The sequence below is a fragment of the Mchenga conophoros genome, linkage group LG20 (genome assembly GCF_057382185.1).
Source record: "Mchenga conophoros isolate Kocher_MC1m ecotype Shallow Benthic linkage group LG20, M_conophoros_male_GT1.1, whole genome shotgun sequence".
In the NCBI taxonomy this organism is placed as follows: domain Eukaryota; kingdom Metazoa; phylum Chordata; class Actinopteri; order Cichliformes; family Cichlidae; genus Mchenga; species Mchenga conophoros.
Genome location: NC_140545.1, coordinates 34484817 through 34497216, shown reverse-complemented (window position 1 = coordinate 34497216; position 12400 = coordinate 34484817).

The following is a 12400-nucleotide window of genomic DNA, read 5'->3' as shown; positions in this document are numbered from 1 at the left end:
ACTCAGTTCTGCTATCACATGTGAAAAATCAGCACATTTTGTCAAAAACAGACAATTTAACATGAAAAAAAGTAATTTGTATGCCAAAAAGTAAGTTTTTCTACTTCATTTCAATGTTTAATAGCATTATCTGCTTTGCAGTTAAACTCCATCCATCCATCCATCTTCATCCGCTTTATCCGGGGCCGGGTCGCGGGGGCAGCAGCCTAAGCAGAGAAGCCCAGACCTCCCTCTCCCCAGCCACCTCCTCCAGCTTATCCGGGGGAACACCAAGGCGTTCCCAGGCCAGCCGAGAGATATAATCTCTCCAGCGTGTCCTGGGTCTGCCCCGGGGCCTCCTCCCGGTGGGACATGCCTGGAACACCTCACCCAGGAGGCGCCATGGGGGCATCCCGGATGGCCGAACTTCTCACCCTATCTCTAAGGGAGAGGCCAGCCACCCTTCGGAGGAAGCTCATTTCTGCCGCTTGTATCCGCGATCTCGTTCTTTCGGTCACTACCCACAGCTCGTGGCCATAGGTGAGGGTAGGGACGTAGATCGACCGGTAAATTGAGAGCTTCGCTTTTACACTCAGCTCCCTCTTCACCACGACGGACCGGTGCAGCGTCCGCATTACTGCAGCTGCAGCACCAATCCGTCTGTCGATCTCCGGCTCCCTTCTCCCATCACTCGCGAACAAGACCCCGAGATACTTGAACTCCTCCACTTGGGGCAGGAACTCATCCCTGACCCGGAGTGGGCACTCCACCCTTTTCCGGCTGAGAACCATGGCCTCAGATTTGGAGGTGCTGATCCTCATTCCTGCTGCTTCACACTCGGCTGCGAACCGTTCCAGTGCGAGCTGGAGGCCCTCACCCGATGAAGCCAACAGAACCACATCATCTGCAAAAATCAGAGATGAGATTCTGAGGCCACCAAAGCGAAAGCCCTCCGCCACTTGGCTGCGCCTAGAAATTCTGTCCGTAAAAATTATGAACAGAACCGGAGACAAAGGGCAGCCCTGGCGGAGCCCATCACCCACCGGGAACGAGTCCGACTTATTGCCGGCAATGCGAACCAAGCTCTTGCAACGGTTGTATAGGGATCGAATGGCCCGTAGCAATGGGCCAGACACCCCATATTCCCGCAACACCTCCCACAGGACACCCCGAGGGACACGGTCGAATGCCTTCTCCAAGTCCACAAAACACATGTAGACTGGTTGGGCAAACTCCCATGCACCCTCAAGTATCCTGGAGAGGATAAAGAGCTGGTCCAGTGTTCCGCGACCAGGACGAAAACCGCATTGTTCCTCCTGTATCCGAGGTTCGACTAACGGACGAACTCTCCTTTCCAGCACCCTGGCATAGACTTTCCCAGGGAGGCTGAGGAGTGTGATCCCCCTGTAGTTGGAACACACCCTCCGGTCCCCCTTCTTAAAGATGGGGACCACCACCCCGGTCTGCCAGTCCACAGGTACTGCCCCTGATCTCCACGCAACATTGCAGAGGCGTGTCAACCAGGACAGCCCTACAACGACAGCCCTACAAAGAGGAGACATGGGCCCATCCTCCCGCAGGCCCACCACCCGCAGGAGGCGCCATAGGGGTCGGGTGCATTGTGTGCCGGGTGGCGGCCAGGAGCGGAGGCCCTGGCGGACTGACCCCCGGCTGCCAAGACTGGCAATTGGGACATGGAATGTCACCTCTCTGGTGGGGAAGGAGCCTGAGTTAGTGCGTGAGGTTGAGAGGTACCGGCTAGATATAGTCGGGCTCACCTCTACGCATGGCTTGGGCTCTGGAACCAGTCTCCTGGAGAGGGGCTGGACTCTGTCTCAGTCTGGAGTTGCCCCTGGTGAGAGGCGGCGGGCTGGGGTGGGTATTCTAATATCCCCTCGGCTTGCTGCCGGTACGTTGGGGTTTTTCCCGGTGGACGAGAGGGTTTGTTCCCTGCGCCTTAGGGTCGGGGAACGGGTCCTGACTGTCATCTGCACTTATGCGCCGAGTGGCAGTTCAGAGTACCCAGCCTTCTTAGAGTCCTTGGGGGGTGGGGGGGGGGGGGGGGTGCTGGAGGGTGCTCCACCTGGAGACTCTGTTGTCCTGCTGGGAGACTTCAATGCTCACGTGGGTAACGACAGCAAGACCTGGAGGGGCGTGATTGGGAGGAACGGCCTCCCTGATCTGAACCCGAGTGGTGCAGTTAAACTCATCAAACTTAAATTATGTTATTTGTATGTCTATGGGGATATATTCTGTGTAGGTCTTTAGTGCTAATGTTTTAGCCGTTGGCTGTAATGTTAGCTAGTTCATGGCTATAGGAGTCTGGGTCAGCTGTAACAGCAACAGTCTGGGTTAGTTGTAACAATAATGCAGATGTTACAACTTACCACACTATTACTTTAACTTATATTAAACAAGTTGGGGCAACGACATCAGCAGAGAGAGGTTCACTGGTCGCTTTTGTATATGCGGTTAATGCCATTGGCAACACAATTCCTCCACTGTTCGTGTTCCCACACATACATTATGCAGACCACTGTGTTAGAGATGGACCAGTAGGACGTACTGGTAGTGGAAATAAATCAGGATGGGTGCAAGAAACAGATTTCCTCATCTTTCTGAAGCACTTTGCAAACCACACCAAGGTAAGCCAGGATAAAAAGTAATGGAATTGCGATGCTGGTGAACAACTACATTTTTTCAGCTTCATTGTTATGTTCAAAATTGGTGCAAGAGTTGTAGGTTATAATGCCCACTGAGCCAATGAGGCCAAACTCAAGGAAGACCAACCAAAATTAATGAAATATTCAGTTGCAGAAAATTTGGGGGGTTGGAATATGTTCAAAAGCTAGATTTCTGCATTCTGTCACACGCACACACACAGCTACCTAAATGGATGTAAGTGCATTCATGTGTTGAATAAACAAAGATTACATGTTAATATTTTGTTAGTACCCTTATTTCATTGTGTTACATTTTACCCCAGGATATGTTACAACTAACCCAGACTATGGGGTTAATTGTAACATTTCACTCTTTGTGTTTGAGGCCATACCATGCAATGGGTAATTGTGCTGCAGAGAAAATAGCTGCACTATTTAATAGCAGAGACATGTAAATACTTTGCATTGCATTTTGAATCCACTACCTTAAAAGAGCTTCAATTTACAGACAGAAATGTGAAAAATGTTACAACTATCCCCGGTCTCCCCTACTGATGGTAACTGGTGTGAGACAATCAGACACAATTCAATTAATGTTCAAACCCTCAAAACCACATCATAATAATCAGATACTGAAAGTAATAGAAACATTGTTTTGCAGATAAAACATTCATAAGGCTTCCAAAGCAAAGACTAAAAACTTCAATTTTCTGTCAATTTACACATGAGAAGATGGAAACAATGGTATCTACTACTGATATGACGATTTTATACTTGTATAAAACATTATGTTGAGTACTGGTTCATCATTAATTTAAAAACACTGGAAGAAACCACCAGTAATTTCCATTTGCAAAAGGACTTAAAAAAAAAGGCAAATTAAACATAAGTTTAATTCACCAACTTAAAAGGAATTATCCAGTAGCAGCCCGCTTCAATCAGCTAATGACGAGGATGTAGTTTTGTGGTAATGAGTACATAAAGAAGGAGCTCATGACTCGTTACTGAGGAGAAGAGTCTTGGATTATTCATTGTTTTATTTTTTTGTCGGATACATTCTGCTGCCATGTTTGTATATTCTTTAGACCTGCAGGGATCTGTACTCTGGTTTTTGAAAACACCTGACCAGGTTCAACTTCTCAAACATGACGGAAGCCGGACCACATCCAGTGGTTTTTAAGTGGAAATACCGCGAGCGACTGAACCAAAGCATGGCCTAGAAAACGAGCAACACGAGACATGCAAGATGCATGCAGATAAGAGTCGGTGCACAGCAACTTCTCGTGATCAGCTCAGATCTTCATGACAAAGGAAAAAAATCTGTAAGAACAAAAGTAATAATAACAGGAAACTAAAACTAACAGAATAACATTAAAAAGTGAAAATTACAAATTAAATCATCATTCTTAGAGTGAATTAACTAATGTTCCATGATATCTCGATCCATCCATTTTTTCCCTTTTTAAATATGGTTACACGGCTCAAAATAAAATCTTTCCTCTTCACGCTGAGGTTTTCTCAACCCACCTAAAAGATGTAATCTTTCTAGAGAGTCCTTAGTATATCCTGGGCTTCCTTCTTGTAGGGCATAGAGGTGCCCAGACCACTTCACCTGGCTCCTTTTTATGTGGAGTAATAGCAGCTGTATTCTGAAGCCCTCCCAAATGACCAAGCTCCTCCCCCTCATCTCTTAGGGAGAGCGCAGATGGACTCCTAAGCGCTTCCTCTCTGGGTCTTAGGTGATTTCACTCAGTTGGTCACCTCATAATTATAGAGCTGAATTACAGAATAAATCTTAATTATTCCACCATACCACATTCTGCAAAAAACAAAGATTAAGACAAAGATTCATCCATCATATCTTTTTGAACAGTATAAGCATGTCTGTTTCCAGAACCTCTGAAAGATTTGGACCACAGAGCAGTAAGACAACCACTATACATGCAGGCAGAGTCATATATACAGTGGCGCAAAAAAGTATTTAGTCAGCCACCGATTGTGCAAGTTCCCCCACCTAAAATGATGACAGAGGTCAGTAATTTGCACCAGAGGTACACTTCAACTGTGAGAGACAGAATGTGAAAAAAAAAATCCATGAATCCACATGGTAGGATTTGTAAAGAATTTATTCGTGAATCAGGGTGGAAAATAAGTATTTGGTCAATAACAAAAATACAACTCAATACTTTGTAACATAACCTTTGTTGGCAATAACAGAGGTCAAACGTTTACTATAGGTCTTTACCAGGTTTGCACACACAGTAGCTGGTATTTTGGCCCATTCCTCCATGCAGATCTTCTCGAGAGCAGTGATGTTTTGGGGCTGTCGCCGAGCAACACGGACTTTCAACTCCCGCCACAGATTTTCTATGGGGTTGAGGTCTGGAGACTGGCTAGGCCACTCCAGGACTTTCAAATGCTTCTTACGGAGCCACTCCTTTGTTGCCCGGGCGGTGTGTTTTGGATCATTGTCATGTTGGAAGACCCAGCCTCGTTTCATCTTCAAAGTTCTCACTGATGGAAGGAGGTTTTGGCTCAAAATCTCACGATACATGGCCCCATTCATTCTGTCCTTAACACGGATCAGTCCTCCTGTCCCCTTGGCAGAAAAACAGCCCCATAGCATGATGTTTCCACCCCCATGCTTCACAGTAGGTATGGTGTTCTTGGGATGCAACTCAGTATTCTTCTTCCTCCAAACACGACGAGTTGAGTTTATACCAAAAAGTTCTACTTTGGTTTCATCTGACCACATGACATTCTCCCAATCCTCTGCTGTATCATCCATGTGCTCTCTGGCAAACTTCAGACGGGCCTGGACATGCACTGGCTTCAGCAGCGAAACACGTCTGGCACTGCGGGATTTGATTCCCTGCCGTTGTAGTGTGTTACTGATGGTGACCTTTGTTACTTTGGTCCCAGCTCTCTGCAGGTCATTCACCAGGTCCCCCCGTGTGGTTCTGGGATCTTTGCTCACCGTTCTCATGATCATTTTGACCCCACGGGATGAGATCTTGCGTGGAGCCCCAGATCGAGGGAGGTTATCAGTGGTCTTGTATGTCTTCCATTTTTCGAAAGCTCTTTGGTCTTGGCCATGGCGGAGTTTGGAGTCTGACTGTTTGAGGCTGTGGACAGGTGTCTTTTATACAGATGATGAGTTCAAACAGGTGCCATTCATACAGGTAACGAGTGGGGGACAGAAAAGCTTCTTACAGAAGACGTTACAGGTCTGTGAGAGCCAGAGATTTTCCTTGTTTGAGGTGACCAAATACTTATTTTCCACCCTGATTTACGAATAAATTCTTTACAAATCCTACCATGTGGATTCATGGATTTTTTTTTCACATTCTGTCTCTCACAGTTGAAGTGTACCTCTGGTGCAAATTACTGACCTCTGTCATCATTTTAAGTGGGGGAACTTGCACAATCGGTGGCTGACTAAATACTTTTTTGCCCCACTGTAACCACCAGTCACAGCTTTTTTTCTTTGCATCCACACAAAGTCCTTTTCAAATAGAACGTAGTAAGAAATAAAGCAGTGAATAAAGCAACAATGCTGGCTGTTTTAACAGACTGTATCACTGCATTATTCATTGTGACTTTTAGACTGTATGTTTTGGTAGAAGGTGTCAGTTTCCTGAGGAAGCAAATAGCCTGCAGCCTGGCACCTGTGAACAATCGTGGTTTCCAACAGGAAACTTTTTGGGGTTTGTTTGCTTTTTGAATTTCCATTCCAGTTGCATGTGGTTTTAGCTGCACATCATTTGTCTACACCCGAACCTGTGAGAACCACACCAGCACCTTCCAAATACTCGACAAACTTTGCATTTCTTTTAAGATGCTCCAATAGAATCACTCATTATGTAGTTTATGTTTTTTTAATTGAAAAACTGCTTCACAAAGTACTGAAACAAGTTTAAGGACTCTGAAATAAAAGTAATAATTGTGCTCAGGCAATGAGAGAAATAAAAATTGGCATTAAAATATCCTTAAAGTAACTAAAGTACAGTAAAGGCATCGATTATTAGTATAATATATCAATAATATTAATTTTTTAAATTGTGACTGTTTATTGTAGGTTGTTAATATGAATTTCACTGTAAAGCTGCAGCTGGAGATGGCTTTAATCATTTAAGTCTGATCTATAATATTACAGCACTGTATATGAGTAGCTTTATATTTTGAATTCTGTAAAATAATAAGTAATCAAAGCTTTAAACTATGTGGTATAGACAGATTATTTAATGTCATTGTGCAAGAAACTATTTTCTAGTGGTTCGTCATAGCTGAATATGGAAGATAAAAGAATAAAAAAGGGCAAGAGAGCTGCAACGAGGTTAAACTGCTAAACTGTTAAAAGAACTGTTTCCTGTTGAACTTTCCTCTGCAGTTCTGGTGCTAATTGGTGCAAAAGTTGGGACTCTCCCACCAGGTCAAAGTGTCAAACCACATCAAATCAAAGAGGAACAAAACTGATACTAGGGAAATTTTCCAGGTTACAGTTTTACACAGTAAAATTGTAACTTTAACACAGTAAAGTTTTCAAGTAAAACAAGTTAGTCCTGTCACACACTCATACTGACGGATGCCTCTTTCCCCACGTCTACTCACACACGTACAGATAATTTAAAAATAATTTTAAAAGAATTTTGACATCAGTGCCAGATGACTATTTCTACTATTTCATTATTATTGCTTATTATTGATTTGTAAATAATTGGACATGACTAAGCTGAGCTTATTATATTACAGTACAGTACGGGATATTTCTAAATCATCACACAGCTCATTCTCGTTCTCTTGACAGTAAAATCTTTAAACATACTCGAAATGCTTTTTGGCGTTAAGTTGAAAGAAAGGCAAATGTCAAATGTAAAAGTGAGGTCAGAGGTCAAATGTAGTGTAATATTTGGATGCAATGTGGAATTAGAATCCCCATGTAACAGTATCATTTCCTAAATGTAGCTAACACACACAAAGACAGCTGAATTTTAAGCGCTGCTTTAAAAATAATAGACATTTTATGAAAAATTTGACTCTACTTGACTTCAAAGAAGAGGTCATATGTCCAAAGTAAAGTGATATTTAAAATCCTTGTATATTACTCACTTTATGCCTATATATTATCAATACAAATAATAGCAGTTAGAACTTTTTTAAAAATAGATATTTTTAGTATTATTATTACTTTGACGCGCAGATGAATCAAGTACTTTCTATATGTTGACAACAACACTTGTAAGAATCATAGTTTTTAAGTTATAAGGCTTTTTGTCCATTTTCCACCAATAAATCATTCAGTCGACCTTGAAGACCGCGGTGGGTGTAAGCCAGATTTTAATGGACTGCTGACATGACCCCACTCTACATCGCCTGCAGAGTGTGGTCAAAATTCATGCAAAATCTTTCAAGATATACAGATGTGACATGCACACGAGCACTACCAAAAACATAACCTCCTTGATGGAGGGTCAGATAGATAGAACAGAGGTGTCAAAGATATGGCTGAGGAGCCAGAACCGGCTCACCAATGCACTGCTCCTCACAGTGTGATAACTGCAATGAAGTAATAGGTATACGTTTTTTCAGAAAAATCTATTTCTGTTTCTGGTGTGGTGACACTAGGTTTACTCCACAGGAGAAAAACTGTCTGGCCATGAGGAGATGTAATGTGTAACACACAACTCTGAGGGTTTATGTATGTCCTCTGTAATCTGTAAGACTTGATTTAATGTGGAAAACTGACATAGACTGTTGAAATTGTTGAAATTGCATAAGGTCTTGATTTATCCTGTATTTCTTTACAGTTTATTAGGAAAATGTAAAATTTATTGACACATGCAAACATACAACAAAACACAAGGCAAAAACTAGGTTTATAATTCTAACAGGTGTGTGTCTATGAAGGTATGGTTTTAGTGTGTTTGGGATTTTTATGCTGAAAAACGAAGCTCTTTGGGAATCGCCTTCTTAGTACAGAAATAGTATTTTATGTCTTTGGCATTTTTCGTTTGTTCACATAAAAAAAGAGGACACATGGTATCATGTGAAGCTTATACACATGATATGTTTTTTCCAATAGGCTTCTAGTAGCGAAGTGCCTAAAGATGGAGTTTAAAATGGGCTCTTTGCTAAGTCTAATCTTATTCAAATCAATTTTATTCATACAGCACCAACTCACAACAACAGTCACCTCAAGGCGCTTTATATTGTACAGTAGATCGTACAATAATACATACAGAGAAAAGCCCAACAATCATATGACCCCCTATGAGCAAGCACTTTGGCGACAGTGGGAAGGAAAAACTCCCTTTTAACAGGAAGAAACCTCCAGCAGAACCAGGCTCAGGGAGGGGCGGGGCCATCTGCTGCGACCGGTTGGGGTGAGAGAAGGAAGACAGGATAAAGACATGCTGTGGAAGAGAGACAGAGGTTAATAACAGATATGATTCAATGCAGAGAGGTCTGTTAACACATAGTGAGTGAGAACGATGACTGGAAAGGAAAAACTCAATGCATCATGGGAATCCCCGGCAGCCTACGTCTATTGCAGCACAACTAAGGGAGGATTCAGGGTCACCTGGTCCAGCCCTAACTATATGCTTTAGCAAAAAGGAAAGTTTGAAGCCTAATCTTAAAAGTAGAGATAGTGTCTGTCTCCTGAATCCAAACTGGAAGCTGGTTCCACAGAAGAGGGGCCTGAAAACTGAAGGCTCTGCCTCCCATTCTACTTTTAAATACTCTAGGAACAACAAGTAGGCCTGCAGAGCGAGAGCGAAGTGCTCTAATAGGGTGATATGGTACTACAAGGTCATTAAGATAAGATGGGGCCTGATTATTTAAGACCTTGTATGTGAGGAGCAGGATTTTGAATTCCAGATTTAACAGGGAGCCAATGAAGGGAAGCCAGGATATTTTTAATTTTAGAGATATGCAAATGGAAGAAAGCAGTCTTACATATTTGTTTAATATGTGCGTTGAAGGACATGTCTTGGTCAAAAAATGACTCCGAGGTTCCTCACAGTGTTACTGGAGGCCAAGGTAATGCCATCCAGAGTAAGAATCTGGTTAGAGACCATATTTCTAAGATTTTAGAAGCAGAAAATTAGAGGTCATCCAGGACATTCCTGCAGTTTAAGCAATTCGTGTGTGTTATCTGGCTTCATGAATAGATAAAGTTGATAGATAGATAGATAGATAAAGATAGATAAAGTATATAATGTTCTCTCTTTTTTGCACAGTTGAGTGTGTCAGGACACATTTTACTGCGTGTTGTATTTGCATATTTATGCGACATTCATGTGACAAATAAAGGATCTTGAATCTTGAAGTTTGGTGTCATCTGCATAGCAGTGAAAATGTATGCTATGTGTAGACACAACATCACTCCCTTGAATTAGGTGCCTTGATTCATAGGTCAGTGTTCAGTGCTTCAACAAGTGACAAAATAATCCTCTGAAAATGGTCAGATATCAGGAGTCGACTGAAAATGAGTGAAAAGCAGAGAAACTTCAGAAAACCAGGAGCTCGATTATATCAGATCCCTTTTAAAATGATGGCTGTTTCTGTGATATTTGCAGGAGCACCTCTTACATATTTATTATTATGTGAATCTGCAAATGTGCCTGCAGATTTCTGTACCATTTTATCTGGTAACAAAATTTGGTACAGGGCACTAAGTGTCCATGTCAGAATAAGGAATAAAAGGAAACACAGTGGCTTGTAATCTGTATACACGACACTAGAGGTCAGTGTTTTACCAAGCATACCCCTGAATCCATTGATGCTAGAGCTCACAAGTTAGATACAAAATAGATCCAGAAATAATGAGCCAACAGCGATTCTGGGGAATTTTGGACAGTTTGGGGTTTGTTACAAACTGGTGGACTTGCACGAGCAGTTTGTAACAGTGACGGATAAATGTTGAGGAACAAACGCAGCACACCACATTCTGATTTCTGTTGTCTTTATTAGTGGAATGGAATATACACCTCTGTGCTTTAATGCTGTTTTCTCCGTCATTCATCCATCGCTCCTCACTCTCTCTCTGAGACTGAACAACAACATTTTAACTCTGAGGCGTCTGAAATGCTGCTGATCATCTCATCTAAGCTCCCATTGTGTCACCTCAGGATCAGACCAGTGTGCTTCAGTCAGGTTCACCTGACATTTAAAAAAAAGTGACATTTAAATTGAATTACCTGTGCTCAAATGCTTTAGAACCACCACGTCATTCTCAAAGCAACATAAATAAGTTAAAGAGCAACTTAACACCCAGTTTTAACTGGAAACAGTCTTTCACACATTCATCAAATCTGTTGCACACATAACTCTGGTTCTATGAGTAGCCTTTGGGCTTCTGGAAAAATATAACAGTGTAAGCAGTAGACAGAGTCAGAAAGAACAGTTTATATTTTTCCCCAAGACTCCGGATCCTCATCAGGAGATTCCTGTTGCTTATAAATCTAAACACAGCATTAAGGAAAATTGTTATTTTCTCATTACTACATTACATTTAATTTCATCTCATTACATTTCTCATTAATAACTGGAATTATTAGGTTGCTCTTTAAACCTCGTGCTGAAACTGTGACATACAGAGAACATCTGACTGGAGGGGGGGGGGTTAATGGATGAATTTGGACCTGCCGACCAATCACAATAAAATCTATGACTGCGGTAATCACTACACTTAAACCGTGATTATTACATCTCATGGTCAGGCCAGTCCCCAGGACAGCGTCACCCCCTGAATCACTACACGTATGTCCCGTTGTAAGCCATGACTGAAACGTATATATTACATCTCTATGAAGGTTTATGACAGGACTAAATTACCAAAGCAGGACGCTCAAATTTAAATTTAGATGTTTCCTGATTTCCAAAGACAACAAAGCAACATGACATTAAACAGCAGACCCCAGTAAATTACAGTCAAGCCATGAATCCCAGCCATGGCTCCCTCCACCCATCAGCATCTGCATGAGTGACAGTACCTCACTCATGAAATAACACTGGATTTATATCAACTTAAAAAATGAACTTGCTTCACAGTTTTGGAATTGAAAAGTAATAATAATTAAAAGAAACGTGTAAGGGAAAGGAAATGTAAAAACAAAAGTCAGAAGGCCAACGAGGCCACAGCGTATCAGCTGGCTAATTTAACACAACCTATTTTTAAGTTTGATAATAACTGACTTAAAGAGTAAGCGAGTGGGCATCAATGCGCCTTTTTTGTGTAATTGTCATTCGACACAGACAGTGGGGGGGTGGATGCCAGCTGGAGGCCATAGCTACAGAATAAAGCGAAAACATTGAGACTGCGAAGGTATTTCAGAAAACAAGCCAAAGATCCGTCCAGCCCGTCCGTCCAGTCCCCGCTCTCTCATTAAACTACAGGAGAAAACAGATAAAATACCTATAACGGTATCCATGCATATTTGTGACTGCTCATCATACGAACACATACACGCATTCACACGTACACGCACAAACAGCCGCCCGACCTCGCGCATACACACTTTGCATTCTGGCGAGGAACATGCCTGAATGATTCACTGATAATAATCTGCTTCTCGGTAATCTAACTGCTCGGTGGTGCAAACACTCGTCTTGAAAAGATTCAGGAACAGAGGGGATGAGGAAAACAAACCAACAACTGGCAGGAGAGAAAACAATAAGAGTCGTCATGCAAAAGAACAGATGATGAGATTTTCTTCCCCACTATGTCGTGTTTTTTTCTCTTTTTTTCTCTGATA